At 38.3% G+C, this 23,768-nt stretch overlaps 1 pseudogene; it reads left to right on the plus strand.

Moving 5' to 3' along the window:
* Positions 1-337: 337 nt before the first annotated feature.
* The window catches only part of LOC138076676 (mortality factor 4-like protein 2), a 44,855-nt pseudogene continuing 21,424 nt past the window's right edge, over positions 338-23,768 (plus strand).

Raw genomic sequence — 23,768 nt, forward strand, 5'->3', positions numbered from 1 at the left:
ATTATTCTACAACCCTATGGACTGTAGCCCACCAAGCTCCTCTGTCCGTGGAATTCTCCAGGCAAGAATAAAGGAGTGGGTTGCCATTTCCTTCTCCAGAGGATCTTCCAAACCCAGGGATTCAACTCTGGTCTCCTGCATGGCAGGCAGATTCTTTACCATCGGAGTCACCAGGGAAGCTCATTTTAGGGACTATAAGAGTGACCAATTCATGATAAAATAATTTACATAAAAACCTTGTCTTGGTTACTTTTGTGTTTTGTTATTCTAAATCTTACTGCAGCTTCTCACAGCAGAAGTGAGTTTGCAATGCCAGGGTCATATTGGGTTTCTCACAATGGGGCTCCAGGAACCAGTGCACATGGGAAGGAAACAAGTGCCACACTGCAGAGGACCAGGATTTCTAGCCAGGAGGTTCTTGAAGGAAAGGGTGCCAGGGAGGATGGGTCAGGGCACCACGTTTCACCACCTTAAGAAGAAGGGCTCTCGGCGCACATTGCTGCACAGTGACCCTCCACACTCTGAACCTTGTAAGTAAAGTTATCTGTGAAGGACCAGTGGAGGCCCAGGGGCTGCAGCAGAGAATGCACTTTCTCCAGGCAGCAGCAGCCATTGATGATGTGTGTAGGAAGGGCTTGGGGACACTCAGGTGCTTCCTTCGCACTAGCTGTTCACCCTGTTTGGGAAAAACTCTTCGCCCTTGAGGGTCCGTCTGAAGTCCCCCATGAGCCTGAAGAGCGGCGGGATGCTGATGATGTCTTACTAGGTCAAGACCAGATCTTGCTTCAGCACCTCTTGGTTTGTTGATGCAGCTGTCTGCATATGAATTCTGTTCTCTCAATTTCTTGTTTGACAGATTATTCATTATTTTTCCCCCGCCTTGAAAATCAGAGCTTCCCGGTGGTCCTCCTTCAGGTGTTTCCACAACAGTTGGTGAGTATCAGCTGGAAGCTCTGTTTTGGTGTAGGAACCAAGCTTGTGCATCACGTGACCTGTTTACAGCCAAGAGGCATAGCATTTTATGGAGGTCTGCAAGTCCTCAGGTCTGAGGATCTTCTGGGTAGAGCGGTGTGTCTCATGGCTCCATTGCTCGAGTAACTGCTCTTTCCGAGAGATTTCTGTCCAGGAGATCTTTCTTCTCCTGGACAGTAACCAGAGGTCTCATTCCTGGGCTTCCAAAGGAGTTGAGGTCAGTAATCTGTTTCTTTTTTTTTCATAGGGTTACCAAAAATAATGCCATATTACTTTAATAGTTACTAGCATATTCAGTTTGATGAATCAGGGAAGCGATTCAGAAAAAAACAGGATCAAACTTTATCTACTTTCTTTTTGCCAAGGCTATCAGAGATAAGATATTCTTTAACAAGGTCATAGAATGTTCCTGGGTTGCTAAATAAACTTTTCAGTTCAGTTCAGTTCAGTCACTCAGCCCTCTCCAACTCTTTGTGACCCCATGGACTGCAGCACCCCAGGCCTCCCTGTCCATCACCAACTCCCGGAGTTCACTCAAACTCATGTCCATTGAGTCAGTGATCCCATCCTACCATCTCATTCTGTCACCCCTTTCTCCTCCTGCCTTCAATCTTTCCCAGTATCAGGGTCTTTCTAATGAGTCAGTTCTTTGCATCAGGTGGACAAAGTATTGGAGTTTCAGCTTCAACATGAGTCCTCCCAATGAATATTCAGGACTGATTTCCTTTATGATGGACTGGTTGGATCTCCTTGCAGCCCAAGGGACTCTCAAGAGTGTTCTTCAACACCACGGTTCACAAGCACTACACACTCAGCTTTCTTTATAGTCCATCTCTCACATCCATAAATGACAACTGGTAAAAACATAACTTTGACTTAGATGGACCTTTGTTGGCAAAGTAATGCCTCTGCTTTTTAATAAGCTGTCTAGATTGGTCATAACTTTTCCTCCAAGGAGTAAGTGTCTTTTAATTTCATGGCTGCAATCACCGTATGCAGTGATCTTGGAGCCCCCAAAATTAAGGTCTGTCACTGTTTCCACTCTTTCCCCATCTATTTGCCATGAAGTGACGGGACCAGATGCCATGATCTTATTTTTCTGAATGTTGAGCTCTAAGCCAACTTTTCCACTTTCCTCTTTCACTTTCATCAAGAGACTCTTCAGTTCCTCTTCACTTTCTGCCATAATTGTGGTATCATCTGCAAATTTAAAGTTGTTGATGTTTCTCCTGGCAATCTTGATTCCAGTTTGTGCTTCACCCAGTCCAGCATTTCTTATGATATACTCTGCATATAAGTTAAATAAGCAGGGTGACAATATACAGCCTTGACGTACTCCTTTTCCTATTTGGAACCTGTCTGTTGTTCCATATCCAGTTCCAACTGTTGCTTCTCGACCTGAATACAGATTACTTAGGAGGCAGGTCAAATGGTCTGGTATTCCCATTTCTTGAAAAATTTTCCGCAGTATATTGTGGTCCATACAGTCAAAGACTTTGGCATAATCAATAAAGCAGAAGTAGATGTTTTTTTCTGGAACTCTCTTGCTTTTTCAAAGATCCAAAGGATGTTGGCAGTTTGATCTCTGGTTTCTCTGCATTTTCTAAATACAGGTTGAACATCTGGAAGTTTATGGTTCATGTATTGTTAAAACCTGGGTTGGAAAATTTTGAGCATTACTTTGCTAGTGTGTGAGATGAGTGCAATTGTGTGGTAGTTTGAGCATTCATTGGCATTGTCCTTCTTTGGGAATGGAATGAAAACTGACCTTTTCCAGTGCTGAGGCCACTGGTGAGTTTTCCAAATTTGCTGGCATAATGAGTGAAGCACTTTCACAGCATCATCTTTTAAGATTTGAAATATCTCAACTGGAATTCCATCATCTCCTCTAGCTTTGTTGGTAGTGATGCTTCCTAAGGCCCACCTGACTTCACATTCCAAGATGTCTGGCTCTAGGTGAGTGATCACACCATCGTGGTTATGTGGGTGGTGAAGATCTTTTCTGTATAGTTCTTCTGTGTATTCTTGCCACCTCTTCTTAATATCTTCTGCTTTTGTTAGGTTCATACCATTTCTGTCCTTTATTGTGGCCATCTTTGCATGAAAATTTCCCTTGGTATCTCTAATTTTCTTGAAGAGATCTCTAGTCTTTCCCATTCTTTTTTTTTTTTTTTTCATACTGATCACTGTGGAAGGCTTTCTTATTTCTCTTTGCTATTCTTTGGAACTCTTTATTTAAATGGGTATGTCTTTCCTTTTCTCCTTTGCCTTTCACTCCTCTTCTTTTCATAGAGAAAAGCTGTTTGTAAGGCCACCTCAGACAACCAGTTTGCCTTTTTTTCATTTATTTTTCTTGGGATGGTCTTGGTCACTGCCTCTTATAACAATGTCATGAACCTCTGTCCATAGTTCTTCAGGCACTTTGTCTGTCAGATCTAATCCCTTGAATCTACTTGTCACTTCCACTGTATAGTCTTGGGGGATCTGCTTTAGGTCATACCTGAATGGCCTAGTGGTTTTCCTTACTTTCTTCAATTTAAGTCTGAATTTGGCAATAAGGAGTTTATGATCTGAGCCACAGTCAGCTCCAGGTCGTTTTTGCTGACTGTATAGAGCTTCTCCACCTTTGGATACAAAGAATATAATCAATTTGATTTTATTATTGCCCATTTGGTGATGTCTATGTGTAAAATTTTTGTAAGGTATTTTCTTCCTCTGTACTTCCTATGTCATTAGTGACAGCCATCCATCCTGCAGTTATTAAGTTTCTTGTGTCCTTTTCTCTGTTTTAGGGTGTAGCCAACTAAAACCCTAATGGCTCCAATGAGCACCTCATTTTAATAAATCTTCTGTATCAATTTAGTTATCTCTTTTGTTAATACATGTCTTGGAATGCTGGATTCTAATACTAAAACTCTATTTTTACTGCATTCCATCTGAATTAAGAAAAATCCCCAATCTCCCTCTGATGGCCACCTAATGTGAAGAACTGGCTCATTTGAAAAGATTCTGATGCTGGGAAAGATTAAAGCAGGAGGAAAAGGGGATGACAGAGGATGAGATGGCTGGATGGCATCAGCAACTCAATGGACATGAGTTTGAGTAAACTCTGGGAGTTGTTTATGGACAGGGAGGCCTGGCGTGCTGTGGTCCATGGGGTCACAAGAAGTCGGACATGACTGAGCGACTGAACTGAACTGAACTGAACTCAATCTCCAGGTTGTTCCTACTTCCTGGGAATCTCTTTCTAGAAACCTGCACCCTGTCCCTGTTTGCAGTATGTTTCAGTCAGAGATTGTGACCAAAAGTGAGGTGTCCAGCTGCTTGCCCTGTGAAGACAATAAAGAGATAAAGTTGGTAGAAAGGAAAAGTTTTCTTTATTTCAGAGTCTGGGGATCAGAGATGGTGGAAAAGAGCAGAAGTCTTTTGCCCAAAGGCTGACTTTCCCTAACAATCAGTGGGCAAGGACTTTTATAGGTGAAATGAGAGGGCTCCAGGTATAAACAGCACAGTCAGCATTGTTGTTTTGAAATTGGTCACACAGTACTCTGATCAGCATCATCTTGATTGTTTTAAATACAGTTAGTGTTTAGATCCAGGGTCAGTTTGTTTCATTTTTTTGAGACCAGTTCTCGGAATTATGGCAACTTATATCTGATCATTATGAACTTAACTTCTTCCATATAGTGGGGGTTTTAGTATTTATAAGATATGGATCATAGTATCAAAGGATATGGCCCATAATAATATCTGTAGTCCTTGAGGAGAAACTCGAGGTGTTTGACTTTGCTTAATGACTAAACTATTATTTGGTTTCCTTTGACTGTTTTCCATTGTTTTTGCATTTTCTCACTTCTCTGATTTATTCTTTAGCTAACTTTTTACCACAGAGAAGAGGCAGGCACAGAACTGGGGGTGGGGGCTGTATTGGGTGTGGGTGGGAGGGAGGAGGATCACAGGGTTTTGCTCTGTTTCAAGATAGTGGTTGAATATATCAGAGATCAACTATGGTTAATTACTCAGAACACAAACTTAACTAGAAATACATTGTTGAGGTAACATGACTGTTCTGTGTGCCATTGTTATCTGAATTCAAAGACTCACATTGTATATAAATGGGTATGTCTTTGGTACAATACTCTGTCAGTTGTCAAAGGAGCAAAGAAGTCTAGTACCTGAACTATGTGACTTTGGGAGTAGAAAGAATGCCCCTTCTCTGTGGTATTCATGTATAAGAACTACATGTTGATATATTCTTCAAACATAGGACAGGTTTTGGAATGCCAGTATGGAGGGAGTGTTCATTGTGTCTTCAAATTCACCTGAGAATTGTTCCAGTTATGTGTTAGGGATGAGGCAGAGGATAAAGAGTTTTCCAGGCTGTCAGAGTAAAGGAAATTGGTCAGAATCATAGTTTAGGATTCTTGTTTAAGATGGCAACTGCCAACTTTTATTTGTCCTTCTATCCAAAATCCTGCTGAAATAATAGGGAAAAAAAAATGGATAATTTTACTGGATGGAAAAAGGAGAAAGAGTGGGAGACATTGTCTTTTGTAATTTTAGAAAGCCGAAATCTCACTGACCAATGAAGAGAGAGAAATAATGTGAGAGTATGTTTGGTACAGAAAACAGGAATATATTGTGACAGAAATGCAGATGATTAAACAAAGGACTGTATAGTGAAAAGCAGAGCTAGATCTTTCACCCTTCCCACATTTTCAGGAAAATAAATCCATTCACTGGCAGCACCAGTGTTGGTCCCCAGGTTAAAATCATAAAGGACATGATCTGTCTGGGAAAGGCCTGGGCTCTGTGCTATTGTTTTCTTGGAGAAAAGCCTAAAAACCTTTACTTGGCATTGAATGGTTTAATTTTCAAAATCACCACTTTATTGTTAGCCACTGTCATTAAACAGAATTCTCAGTCATCTCTTCCAGAAGATACCTCTAAATTTTATTTATGAATTCAAAGTATACCTAGGGGGAATTTTGAAAACCATTGACTTGACTTAAAAAGACATTTATGGAAATAAAACAAGTTAAAAATGTTAGTACTTTTACATCTGTATTCATCACTGCCTTAAAAGGTTTTGTCTAAATTGTGTGATGATTAAGTCTTCTTAGTTTAATAAAGAAGAGGGAGAAGCTACTTCTCCCCCTTTCCTCCTTAAGTGTGTCTTCTTGAGAGCACAAAACCTTTTGATTTTACAACACAAAGTCCTGGGCCTTCTGGCTCTTGAAATGTAAATGCAAACCTCCAAGCCCCAACTTTTATTTAGGAGGCCCCCATAAGAAAAGCTATCACAAAGTGTATTTTTTGTCTCAACAAAATGAGGGAAGCTTTATTATCTTTTACTTTTCTGTATAAATTTTATGAAATGCTATCGGGATGCTGTAATCTTTCTTGTTTTACTTTACATACAAATAATCTAAGGGGAGAGTGAAAAAGTTGGCATAAAGCTCAACATTCAGAAAACGAAGATCATCGCATCCGGTCCCATGACTTCATGGCAAATAGATAGGGAAACAGTGGAAACAGTGGCAGATTTTATTTTTAGGGGGCTCCAAAATCACTGCAGATAGTGGCTGCAGCCATGAAATTAAAAGACACTTACTCCTTGAAAGAAAACTTATGACCAACCTAGACAGCCTATTAAAAAGCAGAGACATTACTTTGCAAACAAAGGTCCATCTAGTCAAGGCTATGGTTTTTCCAGTAGTCATGTATAGAAGTGAGAGTTGGACTATAAAGAAAGCTGAGCGCTGAAGAATTGATGCTTTTGAACTGTGGTGTTGGAGAAGACTCTTGAGAGTCCCTTGGACTGCCAGGAGATCCAACCAGTCCATCCCTGAGCAAATCAGTGCTGGATATTCATTGGAAGGAATGATGCTGAAGCTGAAACTCCAGTACTTTAGCCACCTGATGGGAAGAACTGACTCATTTGAAAAGACCCTGATGCTGGGAAAGACTGAAGGTGGGAGGAGAAGGGGACAACAGAGGATGAGATGATTATATGGCATCACTGACTCAAAGGACATGAGTTTGAGTAAACTCTGGGAATTGGTGATGGACAGGGAGGCCTGGTATGCTGCAGTCCATGGGTCACAAGAGTTGGACAGGACTGAGAGACTGAACTGAACTGAATATATTACTGTTAGTACTAATCCAGTTATGTATTATAATTGTTTTCTGCTATTTTTCTGTTGGTAGGGAGAGGACTTTTGTTGACAAGATATTTTTCCTGAATATATATATATATATATATATGTATACTACATATATATATGTATCTGGAATTGGCTTTTATCATTTATAGTACTTGTTTTGGAAACAGAATTTTCACCTTTAATCCCCCTCTAAGAATTTTTGTACTTTAATATAGGATGTTTATCAGGAGCAATGCACTAAAACCAACCAACAAACAAAAAGGCATAATTTAAAGCAGCATTTCAGCATATTGGGTGAGATAGTTGGAGTAAATATAATTTCTGTAAAGTTCCTCAAACCATACTATACCTGAAATTATGCAATTTCTAGTCAGTGCATTATATGTCACATTTGTCTATTTACTATTTCCTGTGGCACACTGTTATTAGCTCTGAGAATTGGGAGTGGAAATGAGTTTGTTAATCTGATGGTTATTCAGTTCTGCCTTCCTTTTTTAGCTCCAGCTGAAAATATATTCAAAGGCTCAAGTGGCGAATCGTATTTATTTCTGCAATATAGACTTAAATATGCTTAATTTTGCTTTTCTGTCTGAAATGTTTTACATAATATTTATTATTTAAATAGTACTTAAATTGTGATCTGTGTTCAGAAAATAGGTAATTATACAATTAGATTCTATTTTTAACCTTATATCTAGAATGAACAGTTCTACTGCAATTATTACACAGAGGCCACTTTCACTGTAATTCTGAATTTTCATGAGTCCATTGGGAAAGCTTAAGATGTGTGTAATGGTAATGTGAGTTTTATTGGACTTCCTTCCTCAAGAAATAACCATACTTATTATTGTCTATGGAGTGTACATATGAGTTGCATTGTTCTGTACCTCCCTTCATTATTAATGTGCTCCCTGGCTATATGCTATATTTTGTGTAAATTCATGCCTATATATCAGGGATTTTGTAAATCCCTAGATGGTGCTGATGACTGCAGCTCTGTTGGTAAGAAAAAAAAAATTCTCTATAATCAGAATTGATGTCAATTTCTGTGAGAATGAGTTGTTACCCTTGGTAACAGGAAAGTTTATTGTCTCAGGAAATGTGGCATATGAGTGCTTCAGAACTGATCTTTCTTTTGGAGAGATTAAACATTCTGAGACGGCAGAAGCTAGATTGTTAGAGTTCATGCCTTTGGGCCCTGGTGTGGTCTCCATCTTTACCCAGTGATTACTCTATTCCTGTACCTGTTATGCCAGGTCTGGCATCGCCAGTAACAAAGACTGTTTAATATCAACAAGTAATTTTAACTACTTTGTAGTTCAGCACTCTTTCCATGGTGAGTGCTTGCTGGTGGGCATTTATATTGGACATGGCAAATGTCACTTGATGCCCCCTTTCATATGTCCATCCACGTGTTTCTTCCATAGACCTTATTTTATCTGATATTCCAAACTTCCACAAATTTTCATATCTGGCTATATCTCATTCCCTATTAAGTCACTGGTTTTAAGAGTGGGACCACTGTTCACTGGGAAGATTTTCAGTCACTCATTGTCCTTCAGAGTTACCACTGAGTGGATGCAATGTAGCCTCCATTTTTATTGGGGGGGCAGGGGTGTTGTTTTATATACTGAACCAGTGTATCTATAAACCAAGTTGAACTTTTCATATTCCTTCCATATACCCATAGATAACAAGGTGAAGGAAGAATGAAAATATGGTAGGTAACATGGGAATCTAGGCTTTGTACTTATGCAATTTACTTAAGCCTTCTAGTACTGCTCAGGCCTGACTCCTTGATGCACCATTTCTATCCCACAATGAATTATTGCTGGATCTATCCAATTTGATGACTTTTTGAGATATCACAATGGGAATATATCCATTGGGGCTGTTCTGGAATTTAACCCTAGTTATCAATCTGGTAGCCAGGAAAAAAGATGCAGACAACTTTTGAGGGGGCACTTTGTTGCCTTGCAGAGAGGAGGGCTTTTTAGCTTGTTCCCATAACAAAAAGCTGCTATTATTTTAATAGGAAAGGGTGTGCTCCTGCTGAAGACTGAAGATTTTAACTGTGAGCCCACAGAGGAGTCCGCACAGTAACCCAGACTTGTTTCAACCAGGATACCAAACACAGCATAACAGTTCTGCCTAAGCTGAGCATGAATTCAATAGTCAGTGTAGCTAAGGGATCTTAATCTCATGAGTTTGCTCCTCATTTTGTCCTACCCCACACTGAAAGAGCTAAGGCCTTCTTAAACCACAGCAGAGGCTTTCTGACTCACACCCTTAGCTACACTGTTTTTCACTGTCCTTCTGCAGGATATCTGTGTAACTGTGTAGATAATGGCCAATTCCAATTCCATTATCCTTGTGTGTATCCTGCTTCTGAACTTTTCAAACTCCTTGTTCCTTACACTGGATGGGGCATTCCCTTCCATGATTGTAACACTATATCCTCCAAGTTGTTTTCCATGTTGCTAATGGCTTCACCCTGAAAGCTATGACAGTTCCTAACGGCACTTACAACAGGAAGCAGTCAGGTGGGAAAACTCTTTGTGGGAGTTTCCCTTGTGAAATGAGATATGAGAAACTTAACGCTCATGTCTGCACTAGTTTATAAACTATGTTATGTCCTTCCTATAGCATGATTAATTTAGATGATAAAAATATCATGAAAATATTTATTTGACATGTGACAACATTTCACTAAGAATGTAAAAACTGTACGATGCATGTTCTCTGCTCTGAATTTATCATTAGAATGAAATGTGTGTTAGGTTGAAGTTGCTATATTTAGAGATAATGTATAATGCTCATGAGAAATTTCTTAGGAAACAAGGATGTTTAGAGATGAAGTTAGAGGTCATATTCACTTGAGAACTAGAAGAAGGCAGCCTAGAGGTGCCATTTAAGCTTGAAGTTGAAATGATAGTAAAAGTTGGGAAAATAGATTATTCCAAAGAGGAGCAAAAATTAGGAAACTATAAGTGCAGGTGGAGGAAAGCGCAAAAGGTGCTTTGGGAAAGGGGGTAAGCACTTGAACTGGACATGGTATACTTAGCATGAAAGAGTGCTGCATGTGTCTAGGTGATGGCAGATGGTTGAGAGCATTAAAGACCAATTTTGAGTAAGCGCCAACCCAGTGCAGCTGTGGAACTGCCTTTCTGGCCCAGGCAGAGCCACTTCTACAGCTGGCCTAGATATTTACTAAAATTTCATTAAGCATTACCAGTACTTCGTCGTGGAATCCATGGAGGCATAATATCCTTTGCTGGTTGGTCCCTTTTGTGTTTTGAAGAAGTTTACAACATTTTATGAGTGGGGGAATAAGAAACCACTTTTTCTGCCTTCCTATGAAGAACCTCATCTTTTAGATAAACTCACTCTTTTCACAGATAAGGACACAGACTTCATAATCAGTTCCTTCTTGTTAGTTATGTCATGAACTCATTGATGAAACATTAAACAAATTCAACATAATGGGCTTGGGAAGGCAAAGGTAAATTTCAGAGGTGTTGAGAAAGTAAAAATAACAAGCCTTTACATCTAATGGGATGTGTGAAATCAAGGAGAGAGTGCCGTTAATGATGGGGAGACTGGTAATAAGAATAAACAAAGGTAATGAATAAATTAAACAATGCCACCATAGCACTAAAATGTGGCATTTTAAATTTATGTATTTGGTAAATTAAAAATATACTGTGGTTATTTTAAGTCACTATTTGTTTTATGAAAAATGTCAGTCTTTTCAGTAAATGTTAATGGAAAAGTTTATTTTAAAATTGTACATTGGGTTCATGAGTTAATTTATCACCTATTTTCAAAGTTAGTAGAGCTGATAAAAATTCCTTAGCAGAAATGTGATTACTTCTATTGCTCTTGATACTGGAAATGATGACTCATTATGATAAGTGTAAGTTGATGTTTCATGCTTAATTCCCATATTACTATATTGAACTTATTATGGTATAAATGTAATTCTTAAATTTGCAAACTTCTATGTGGGCATCAAAACATGTACATCAGTTCAGTTCAGTTCAGTCGCTCAGTCGTGTCTGACTCTTTGTGACCCCATGAATCGCAGCACGCCAGGCCTCCCTGTCCATCATCAACTCCCGGAGTTCACTCAGATTTGCGTCCATCGAGTCAGTGATGCCATCCAGCCATCTCATCCTTGGTCGTCCCCTTCTCCTCCTGCCCCCAGTCCCTCCCAGCATCAGAGTATTTTCCAATGAGTCAACTCTTCACATGAGGTGGCCAAAGTACTGAAGCTTCAGCTTTAGCATCATTCCTTCCAAAGAAATCTCAGGGTTGGTCTCCTTCAGAATGGACTGGTTGGATCTCCTTGCAATCCAAGGGACACTCAGGAGTCTTCACCTACTTTAGGTCAATTTGAAATGAGTACCAAGTATTAAACATTTTCAAAGTTTAAAAATAAATTTTGGCATTTCAACACTGTGACTATTTTCAGCAACAAGAAAAATGTACTGTGAAAATATTGATATCAAGGTAAATTATTTACCTATGGCTTTAATTTCTTTGAAAGCAAGATGGTATTAGGCTCTAATAGAAATGCATCTTTATCTGAAAGGAAAATGTTTATACAAAAGGTGGATATAGATGCTCTCAGTTTTGTATTCCCCACATGTTTACTAGTGTTTATAGGAATATTTATCTAGAATTTTACTTGGTTAGTTATACAAATGTAAAGTATTTCATGCTTAATGAAAACACTTATCAAACCTATCTGTTATTCAGATGCATCTACTGACTAGTGTTTCAGAATTATGCCCAATTATTTACATTTTCTGAAAAGAAAAGATGATATGTTGATTTTTAAATTTGTATCTTTTGATCACTTCATTCATTTTATACCCCCAACCCCCACTTCTGGCAACCACTGATCTACTCACTGTATCTATGAAATCAGTTTTTTTTTTTTTTTTTTTTTAGATTCTACATATTAAGGAGGCCACATGATACTTATTTCTCTGTATTATTTATTTCAATTAGTGTAATACCCTCAAGGGCCAGCCAAGGTGTCACAACTGGCACCTTGTGCCATTGCTGGATACTACCCCATCGTGTGTGTGTGCGTGTGTGCATGTGTGTATTTAATTGACCTCTGAACAACACGGATTGATGGACTGGAATTGCGAAGGTCAATTTACATGTGGAGTTTTTCAAGAAATATGTCCTATAATAAAAAAACAATCCACTGTTGGTGAAATCTGTGGATAGAAAACTGCAGGTAGGGAGGGCCAGCTGTACAGATGTACTCATATTTTTGTCTTCATGAAGGGTCAGCACCCCTTGCCCCAGTATTGTTCAAGAGACTACTATTTATATAATATAAAATCACATTTTCCTCATCAATGAACGCTGCATTGTTTCCATGTTTTGCCTATTGAAAATAATGCTGCAGTGAACATAGGAGTGCAGACATATTTTTGAGTTAGTGTTTCATATCCTTTGGACAAATACCTGGAAATGGAATTGCCTGATAACATTGTAGCTCAATTTTTAATTTGTGAGAAACCTTCATATTGGTTTTCTTTTTTTTTATTTTTATTTTTTATTTAATTTTAAAATCTTTAATTCTTACATGTGTTCCCAAACATGAACCCCCCTCCCACCTCCCTCCCCATAACATCTCTGTGGGTCATCCCCATGCACCAGCCCCAAGCATGCTGTATCCTGTGTCAGACATAGACTGGCAATTCAATTCTTACATGATAGTATACATGATGGAATGCCATTCTCCCAAATCATTCCACCCTCTCCCTCTCCCTCTGAGTCCAAAAGTCCGTTATACACAGCTGTGTCTTTTTTCCTGTCTTGCATACAGGGTCGTCATTGCCATCTTTCTAGATTCCATATATATGTGTTAGTATACTGTATTGGTGTTTTTCTTTCTGGCTTACTTCACTCTGTATAATCGGCTCCAGTTTCATCCATCTCATCAGAACTGAATCAAATGAATTCTTTTTAACGGCTGAGTAATACTCCATTGTGTATATGTACCACTACTTTCTTATCCATTCATCTGCTGATGGACATCTAGGTTGTTTCCATGTCCTGGCTATTATAAACAGTGCTGCGATGAACATTGGGGTACATGTGTCTCTTTCAATTCTGGATTCCTCAGTGTGTATGCCCAGCAGTGGGATTGCTGGGTCATAAGGTAGTTCTATTTGCAATTTTTAAAGGAATCTCCACACTGTTCTCCATAGTGGCTGTACTAGTTTGCATTCCCACCAACAGTGTAGGAGGGTTCCCTTTTCTCCACACCCTCTCCAGCATTTATTGCTTGCAGATTTTTGGATCGCAGCCATTCTGACTGGTGTGAAGTGGTACCTCATTGTGGTTTTGATTTGCATTTTTTTATAGCTTAGATGTTAACCCCTTATCTGATACATACATTGCAAGTATTTTTACCATTTGTAAGGTCACCTTTTCATTACAAATAAAAAAGATTTATTGGTTGGTTGATTTTTAGCTATGTTGGGTCCTCGTTGCTGCTCCTGGGCTTTCTCTATTAATAGTTACAGCGGGTGGGGCTACTCTTTGTTGTGGTGTGTGGGCTTTTCATTACAGTGGCTTCTCTTGTTGCAGAGCATAGGTTCTGTATTCATGAGCTTCAGTAGTTGTGGTGCATGGACTTAGTTGCTCTGCAGTATGTGGGATGTTCCCAGACCAAAGGCTGAACCCTTGTCCCATGCATTGGCAGGCAGATTCTTAATAACTGGACCACCAGGGAAGTCCTGCCTTTTCATTTTTGTGATGGTTTCCTCTGCTATGCAGAAGCTAGTTAGTTAATGTTCTAATTTCTTCTTCTACTTCTTCTTTTTTTTTTTTTTTTCCTATTATTGCTTTTACTTTTGGAGTAATGTCCAAAAATCATTGCCAAGACTGAATCAGTAAGTTTTATGCCCATGTTTTCTGTGAGAAGTTCTGTGATATTTCAGGTCTTGTGTTAAAATATTCAGCCATTTTGAGTTAACTTTTATGTATGGTATAAGATAGTGGTCCAGTTTCATTCTTTTTTATGAGGCTGTCCAATTTTTCCAAATAAATTTGCTGAAGAGACTTGCTTTATAATTGTACATCTTGGGTCATTTGCCATAAAATGGCCAACCATATGTGTAGGTTTATGTCTGGGCTTTCAATTCTGGTCCATATATCATGTGTCTGTTTTTATGCTGACATTAAACAGTTTTAATGACTATAGCTTTGTAACGTAGTTTGAAATAAAAAAGGCATGATGCTTCTAGCTTTGTTTTACTTAAGATGTCTTTGGCTATTTTGGATCTTTTTTTGTTTTTGTTCATTCACTAAGTTGTGTCTGACTCTTTGAGACCCCATGGACTACAGCACGCCAGGCTTCCCTGTCCTTCACTATCTCCCAGAATTGGCTAAAACTCATGTCCATTGTGTTGGTGATGCCGTCCAACCATCTAATCCTCTGTCACCCCCTTCACCTCCTGCCCTCAATCTTTCCAAGCATCATGGTCTTTTCCAATGGGTCAGCTCTTCCCATCTAGTGGCCAAAGTATTGGAGCTTCAGCATCAGTCCTTCCAATGACTACCCAGAGTTGATTTCCATTAGGATTGACTTATTTAATCTTGTTGTTCAAGGCACTCCAAATAGTCTTCTCTAGCACCATAGTTCCGGAATTTTAGTTCTGTGGCATTCAGCCTTCTTTATGGTCCAAATCTCATATCCATACATGACTACTGGAAAAACCATAGCTTTGATTATATGGACCTTAGTTGGCAAAATGATGTCTCTGCTTTTCAATTTGCTGTCTAGATTTCTCACATAGATTTCCTTCCAAAGAGCAAGAGTCTTGCAATTTCATGGCTATAGTCACCATCCACAGTGATCTTGATGATCTTGTTGATCTCAGTGATCTTGGCCCCCCAAAAAATAAAATCTTTCAGTGCTTTCACTTTTCCAACTTCTATTTGCCATGAAGTGATGGGACTGCATGCCATGATCTTAGTTTTTGGATGTTACTTTTAAGACAGCTTTTTCACTCCTTTTTCACCCTCATCAAGAAGCTCTTTAGTTCCTCTTTGCTTTATGCTATTAGAGGGATATAATCTGCATCTGTGAGGTTGTTGATATTTCTCTTGACAATTTTGATTCCAGCTAGTGATTTATCCAGCCTGGCATTTTGCATAATGTACAGGCTGGTTCCAAAAGGGAAAGGAGTATGTCAAGGCTGTACATCATCACCCTGCTTATTTAACTTATATGTAAAGTACATCATAAGAAACTCTGGGCTGGATAAAGCATAAGCTGGAATCAAGATTTCTGGGAGAAATATCAATAATCTCAGATATGCAGATGACATCACCCTTATGGCAGATAGTGAAGAAGGACTAAAGAGCCTTGTGAAAGTGAAAGGAGAGTCAAAAAGTTGGCTTAAAACTCAAAATTCAGAAAACTAAGATCATGGCATCTGGTCCCATCACTTCATGTCAAATAGATGGAGAAACAGTAGAAACACTGAGACTATATATTTTGGGGCTCCACTGCAGATGGTGACTGCAGCCATAAAATTAAAAGACGCTTGATTCTTGGAAGAACAGTTATGACCAACCTGGACAGCACATTAAAAAGCAGAGACATTACTTTGTCAACAAAGGTCTGTCTAGTCAAAGCTATGTTTTTACCCAGTAGTCATGTATGGATATGAAATTTGGACTATAAAGAAAGCTGAGCACTGAAGAATTGATACTTTTGAACTGTGGTGTTGGAGAAGACTCTTGAGAGTCCCTTGACTGCAAGGAGATCCAACCAGTCCATCCTTAAGGAAATCAGTCCTGAATATTCATTGGAAGGACTGATGCTAAAGCTGAAACTCCAATGCTTTGGCCACCTGATGTGAAGAACTGACTCATTTGAAAAGATCCTGATGCTGGGAAAGATTAAAGGTGGGAGGAGAAGGGGATGACAGAGGATGAGATGGTTGAATGGCATCACTGACCTAATGGACACGAGTTTGAATAAACTCTGGGAGTTTTTGATGGACAGGGAGGCCTGGTGTGCTGAAGTCCATGAGATTTCAAAGAGTCGGACAGGACTGAGTGACTGAATAGAAGTCTCAATATGTTTAAAAGCAGAGTGACAATATACAACCTTATCATATTTCTTTCCCAATTTTGAACCAGTCCATTACTCCATGTTTGTTCTAACTGCTGTTTCTTGACTTGTATATAGAATTTTCCACAGTTTGCTTTTATCCACACAGTCAAAGGCTTTAGCAAAATCAATGAAGCAGAAATTGATTTTTTTTTTAATTCCCTTGTTTTCTCCATTATCCACCAAATGTTAGAAATTTGATCTCTGGTTCCTCTGTACATCTGAAAGTTCTCAGCTAATGTATTACTGAAGCCTAGCTTGAAGGATTTTGAGCATTACCTTGCTAACATGTGAAATTAGTGCAACGGTATTGCAGTTTGAACATTCTTTGGCATTGCCCTTCTTTGGGACTGGAATAAAAACTGACCTTTTCCAGTCTTGTGGCCACTGCTGCGTTTTCCAAATGTGCTGACATATTGAATGCAGTGCTTTTAACATCATCATCTTTTAGGATTTGTAATAGCTCAACTTGAATTCCATCACTTCCACTGGCTTTGTTTATCATAATGCTTCCTAGGGCCCACTTGATTTCATACTTAAGGATGTCTGGCTCCAGCTGAATGATTACATCATCATAGTTATTTGGGTCATTAAGACCTTTCTTGTACAGATCTTCTGTGTATTCTTACCACTTTTTCTTAATCTGTTCTGCTTTTGCTATATGCTTGCTCTTTCTGTCCTTGATTATCTCCAGTTTTCTTAAAGAAATTTCTAGTCTTTCCCATACTTTTGTTTTCCTCTATTTCTTTGCATTATTGATTTAAGGTCTTTTTTATCTCTCTTTGATATTCTTTAACTCTACATTCAGTTCAGTATATCTTTCCCTTTCTCCCTTGCCTTTCACTTGTCTTCTTTCCTTAACTATTTGTAAAACGCCTCAGACAATCAATTTGCCTTCTTGCATTTCTTTTTCTTGGAGTTCATTTTGGTCACCGCCTCCTGTACAGTGTTACAAACCTCCTTTTTTCTTTAGGCACTCTATCTACTATATCTAATATTCCCTTGTCACCTCCAATATGTAATCATAAGGAATTTGATTTAGGTCATACCTAAATGGACCAGCAGTTTCCCTACTTTCTTCAGTTTGTCTGAATTTTGTAGCAAAGAGCTCATGGTCTGAGCCACAGTCACCTCCAGGTCTCATTTTTACTGATTGTATAGAACTTCTCCATCTTTGGCTGCAAAGAACATAAATCTGATTTCAGTATTTACTGTCTGGTGATGTCCATGTGGAAATTTCTTCAAGAGATGGGAATACTAGACAACCTAACCTGCCTCTTGAGGAACCTATATGCAGGTCAGGAGGCAACAGTTAGAACTGGTCATGGAACAACAGACTGGTTGCAAAGAGGAAAAGGACTACGTCAAGGCTGTATGCTGTCACCCTGCTTATTTAACTTCTATGCAGAGTACATCATGAGAAACTCTGGGCTGGATGAAGCACAAGCTGGAATCAAGATTGTTGGAAGAAATATCAATAACCTCAGATATGCAGATGACACCACCCTTATGGCAGAAAGTGAAGAGGAACTAAAAAGCCTCTTGATGAAAGTGAAAGAGGAGAGTGAAAAAAAGTTGGCTTAAAGCTCAACATTCAGAAAAATAAGATCATGGCATCTGGTCCCATCACTTCATGGCAAATAGATGGGGAAACAGTAGAAACACTGTCAGACTTTTTTTTTTTTTTTTGGGCTCCAGGATCACTGTGAATGGTGACTGCAGCCATGAGATTAAAAGACGCTTACTCCTTGGAAGAAAAGTTATGACCAACCTAGATAGCATATTGAAAAGCAGAGACATTACTTTGCCAACAAAGGTCCATTTAGTCAAGGCGATGGTTTTCGCAGTGGTCATGTATGAATGTGAGAGTTGGACTGTGAAGAAGACTGAGCACTGAAGAATTGATGCTTTTGAAATGTGGTGTTGGAGAAGACTCTTGAGAGTCCCTTGGACTGCAAGGAGATCCAACCAGTCCATTCTAAAGGAGATCAGCCCTGGGATTTTTTGGAAGGAATGATGCTAAAGCTGAACCTCCAGTACTTTGGCCACCTCATGTGAAGAGCTGACTCATTGGTAAAGACTCTGATGCTGGGAGGGATTGGGGGCAGGAGGAGAAGGGGACAACAGAGGATGAGATTGCTGGGTGGCATCGCCAACTCGATGGACGTGAGTTTGAGTGACCTCCGGGAGTTGGTGATGGACAGGGAGGCCTGGTGTGCTGCGATTCATGGGGTCACAAAGAATCGGACATGACTGAGCGACTGAACTGAACTGAACTGAACTGAACTGATGTCCTTGTGTAGATTTGTCTCTTGAAATTTTGGAAAACAGTGTTTGCTATGACCAGCATATTCTCTTGATAAAACTCTGTTAGCCTTTGTCCTCCTTCATTTTCTACTCTAAGACTGAACTTGCCTGTTATTCTGGGTATCTCTTGACTTCCTACTTTTCATTCCAGTCCCATATGATGAATATGACATCTTTTGGGGGCTGTTATTTCTAGAAGGTCTTGTAAGTCTTCATAGAATTGTTCAACTTCAGCTTTTTTGGCATCAGTGTTTGGGGCATAAACTTGGATTATTTTATTGTTGAATATTTGCCTTGAAAACAAACTGAGATCTTTCCTTTGTTTTTGAGGTTGCTCCCAAGTACTGCATTTTGGACTCTTTTGTTGACTATGAGGACTACTGTGTTTCTCCTAAGGGATTCTTGCCCACAATAGTAGATAAAATGGACATCTGAATTAAATTCACCCATTCCCATTCATTTTAGTTCACTTATTCCTAGGATGCCGATGTTCACTCTTGCAATCTCCTGTTTGACCAAGTCCAATTTACCTTGATTCATGGGTCTAACATTCCAGGTTCCTATGTAGTATTGCTCTTTATAGAACCAGACTTTATTTTCACCACCAGACACATCCACAGCTGACTGTCTACAACAACAACTTTGGAATTTACCTTTGCTTTCCCTTTCTTATTATGCTGAATTTGTTTAATGCTTCATCAATGACATCAATACATAAGTAACAAGAAGGAACCCTTTGTGAAGTCTGTGTCCGTATTTAATAAGGGAGTCATTTTATCTAAAAAATGAGGTTCTTTGTAGGAAGACAGAAAAATTCATTCTATTTGTTTTATTATACCCCCATGCACAAAATTTGTGAAATAATGGAGTGCATTTAATAAGAGGCTGGTTATTAAAATAAGCAACTGTAATGAACAAATGATGAAACAATGCCACAGTTTATAAATTAAAAATATGCTTTGATTAAATCACTATTTGCGTTTTGAAAAATAACAGTATTTTCATCAAATGTTAATGGAAAAGTCAATTCAAGCTGCACATGGAGTTCGTGGACATAGAGTTCATAAATACTATATGTAATCCAACTTAATGTGTCACCTATTTTCAGAGATAGTAGCTGATAAGAAGTCTTGCTCCTTGGAAGAAAAGCTATGACCAACCTAGACAGCATATTTAAAAGCAGAGACATTACTTTACCAACAAAGGTCTGTCTAGTCAAAGCTGTGGTTTTTCGAGTAGTCATGCATGGATATGAGAGTTGGACCATAAAGAAATCTGAGCACCAAAGAATCTATGCTCTTGAACTGTGGTGTTGTAGAAGACTCTTGATGTTCCCTGGACTGAAAGGAGATCAAACCAGTCAATCCTAAGAGAAATCAGTCCAAAATACTCATTGGAAGGACTGATGTTAAAGCTGAAGCTCCAATACTTTGGCCACCTGTTAGGAAGAACTGACTCATTGGAAAAGATCCTGATGCTGTGAAGGATTGAAGGCAGGAGGAGAAGGGGATTACAGAGGATGAGATGATTGGATGGCATCACCGATGTGATAGACATGAGTTTGAGTAGGCTCTGGGAGTTGGTGATGGACAGGGAAGTCTGGTGTGCTGCAGTCCATTGAGTTTGAAAAAAGTTGGACATGACTGAGTGACTGAACTGAAGAAGTCTTTAGCTAAGAATGTGATTACCTCTGTTGACCTCGATGCTTAGGAGTAATTATTTGTTAGGATAAGTGTAAGTTGATATCTCATGCTTAGTTCCCATCTTATAATATTAAATTTATTATGGTATTGATATAATTCCTAGACAAACAACCCTTTATTTTAGCATCCACACACGTACACATATGTACTTAAGGTTAACTTGAAATTAATATCAAATATTAAACATTTTCAAAGTTTAAAAGTGAATTATTACGTTTTCATGTTGAGATTTCTTTCAATAATAGCAAAAATGTCCTTTAAAAACAATTGATATCAAGGTGAATTATTTATATGGCTTTCTTCTTTGAAAGGAAGATGTTTGTAAGCTCTAATAAAAATATATCTTGACTTTATCTGAAAGGAAAAAGCTCATAAAAATATGGATATAGATGCTTTCAGCTTTGTAGTCACTACATGTTTATTCCAGTGTTTATAAGAATTTTTATCTAGGATTTTACTTGGTTAGCGATACAAATATTAAGGATTTCATACTTAATGAAAAATTTCATCAAACCCACCTTGTCATTCAAATATACTTACTTAGTGTGTTTCAGAATTATGCTTATTTTCACTTACTGAAAGGAAAGGGTGATGTCTTTATTTTTAAGTTTGTACCTATCGATCACCTTCAGTCATTTCACACACACACCTATTCTCAGCATCTGGCAATCACTGATCTCTTCACTCTATCTATGAATTTGGCTTTAGAGGCTGTTGTTGTTGTTGTTTTTTTTTTTTCCTAGATTCCATATAAAAGTGAGGCCACATGATATTTGCCTTTCTCCCAGGGGATCTTTCCAGCCCAGGGATCAAACCAGGTCTCCTGCATTGCAGGCAGATTCTTTACCAGCTGAGCCACAAGGGAAGCCCTGATTTCTTTCACTTAGTGTAATACCCTAATGGTACATCCAAGTTTCACAACTGGCAGAATTTCCTTTCTTATTTCAAGATAATATCCCTGTGTGTGTGTGTGTGTGTGTGTGTGTGTGTGTGTGTGTGTGTGTGTGTGTTTATAAGTGACCTTTGAATAGTGCTGGCTGGAACTACAAGGGTCACCTTATATGTGGATTTATTTATTATTTTTTTTTAAGAAATATGTACTACAGTACAAAACAGTCCACTGCTGGTGAAATCTGTGGATATAGAACTGAGATATGGAGGCCCAACTGTAAAGGTATACCCAGATTTTTGACTACATGGAAGATCAACACTCCTAACTCAGTGTTGTTCAGAATTCAATTCTTTTATATAACATCAAATCACATTTTCTTCTTTCATCCATTGATGGATGATGCTGTTTCCATGTCTTTCCTGTTGCAAGCAGTACTGTAGTAAACATGTGGGTGCAGATATCTTTTTGAGTTAGTGTTTCATATCCTTTGGATAAATATCCAGAAATGGAATTTCTGTATAATGTTGTATTTCTATTAATATTTTGAGGAACTTCCATACTATTTTCTCTAGTGGCTATACTCACATTTCTACCAACAATGAGCTAAGTTTCCCTTTTTTCACCAAAGTGTGTCTTTTGTCTTTTTGACACTAGCTGTTCTAACAGGGAGTAAGGTTATATGGCATTGTAATTTTGATTTGCATTTCTCATCATGACAGTGAGGACCATTTCATGTACCTGTTGGCATTTGCATATCATCTTTGGGATAGTCTACTCAGATCCTCTGTCCATTTTTCGAATAGTAATTATTTTTGTTACTGAATTCTATGCATGTTTTTAAGCTTGGAATAATAACCCCTTATCAGTTATGTCAATCATAAGTATCTTTTCCTATTTGAAAATTTGCCTTTTCATTTTCATGATTTTTTTTGCTGTGTAGAAACTTTTTATTTATATGTAGTTGCACTTGTTGATTTTTGGTTCTGTTGCCTTTGTTTTGGAGAAATGTTGAAAAAATCATTACCAAGACTGATGTCAATAAGCTCCAGTTCAGTTCAGGCACTCAGTCGTGTCCAGCTCTTTGCAACCTCATGGTCTGCAGCACACCAGGGTTCCCTGTCTATTCACAACTCTTGGTGTTTACTCAAACTCATGTCCATTGAGTTGGTGATGCCATCCAGCCATCTCATCCTCTGTCGTCCCCTTTTACTCGTGCCCTCGATCTTTGCCAGCATCAGGGTCTTTTCAAATGTGTCATTTCTTCACTTCAGGTGGCTAAAGTATTGGTGTTTCATCTTCAGCATCAGTCCTTTCAATGAATATTCAGAACTTATTTCCTTTAGGATTGACTGGATGGATCTCCTCACAGTCCAAGGGACTCTCCAGAATTTTTTCCAATACCACAGTTCAAAAGCATCAATTCATTAATTGATTCAAAGCAATCAACTAAGTCATTTAAGTCAGTAAGTTAAATGCCTATGTTTTCTAATAGGAATTTTGTGGTTTCTTATCTTATGTTCAAATCTTTATATATATTGAGTTAATCTTTGTGTATGGTATAAAATAGTGATCCAGTTTCATCTTTTGTATGTGGCTTTCCAGTATTTCCAACACAATTGACTGAAGAGACTTGCTTTCCCATTGTTTATCTTGACTCCGTTGTCACAAATTAATCAGCCATAAATGTGTAGGTTTCTATCTGGGATGTCAATTCTGTTCCATTTAGCGTATGTGTCTGTTTCTATGCCGACATCAAACAGTTCTGTGATGACTATAAGTTTGTAATATACTTTGAAATAAGGAGGCATGATGCCACTAGCTTTGTTGTTCTTTCTTAAGATTGCTTTGGCTATTTTGGGTCTTTTGTGGTGGCATGCGAATTATTGGATTATTTGTTTTATTTTAAAATCTGTGAAAATATTATTGGACATTTGGCAGAGTTCACATTGAATCTGTGGATGGCTTTGAATAGTATGGATATTTTAAAAACATTAATTCCTCCAGTCTATGAACATGAAATACTGTTCCAATTATTTGTGTCTTCAGTTTTTTCATCCATGTTTTACAGTTTTTAGTATATAGGTCTTTCACTTCCTGGCTTAAATTTATACCTTAGTGTTCTTTTGATACAGTTATAAATGAAATAGTTTTCTTAATTTCTCCTTCTGATTGTTATTAGTGCCCAGAAAAGCAACAGATTTTTATATTGATATCTGTATCCTTTACTGAATTTCTTTCTAGTTTGAGCAGTTTTTGGTGGAGTCTTTAGGGTTTTCTTTTCTGATTTGGAGACTTGTCTTGCCTAATTGCCTTGGTTAGGACTGCCAGCACTATGCTGAATAAAAGTGATGAGAATGCACATTCTTGTCTTGTTCCTGATTTTGGGGGGAAACTTTCAGCTTTTCACCACTGAGTATAATGTTATCTGTGTGTCAGTCATGTATAGTCTTTGTTATGGTGAGGTACATTTCCTCTATATTCATTATGAGAATTTTTAATAATAAATTCTGATGACTTTCAAATGCTTTTTATTCATCTTTTGAGATATTGATTTTTATCCTTTATTTTGCTGA

This window comes from Capricornis sumatraensis, chromosome 1 (assembly GCF_032405125.1).
Source record: "Capricornis sumatraensis isolate serow.1 chromosome 1, serow.2, whole genome shotgun sequence".
NCBI classification, from domain to species: Eukaryota; Metazoa; Chordata; class Mammalia; order Artiodactyla; family Bovidae; genus Capricornis; species Capricornis sumatraensis.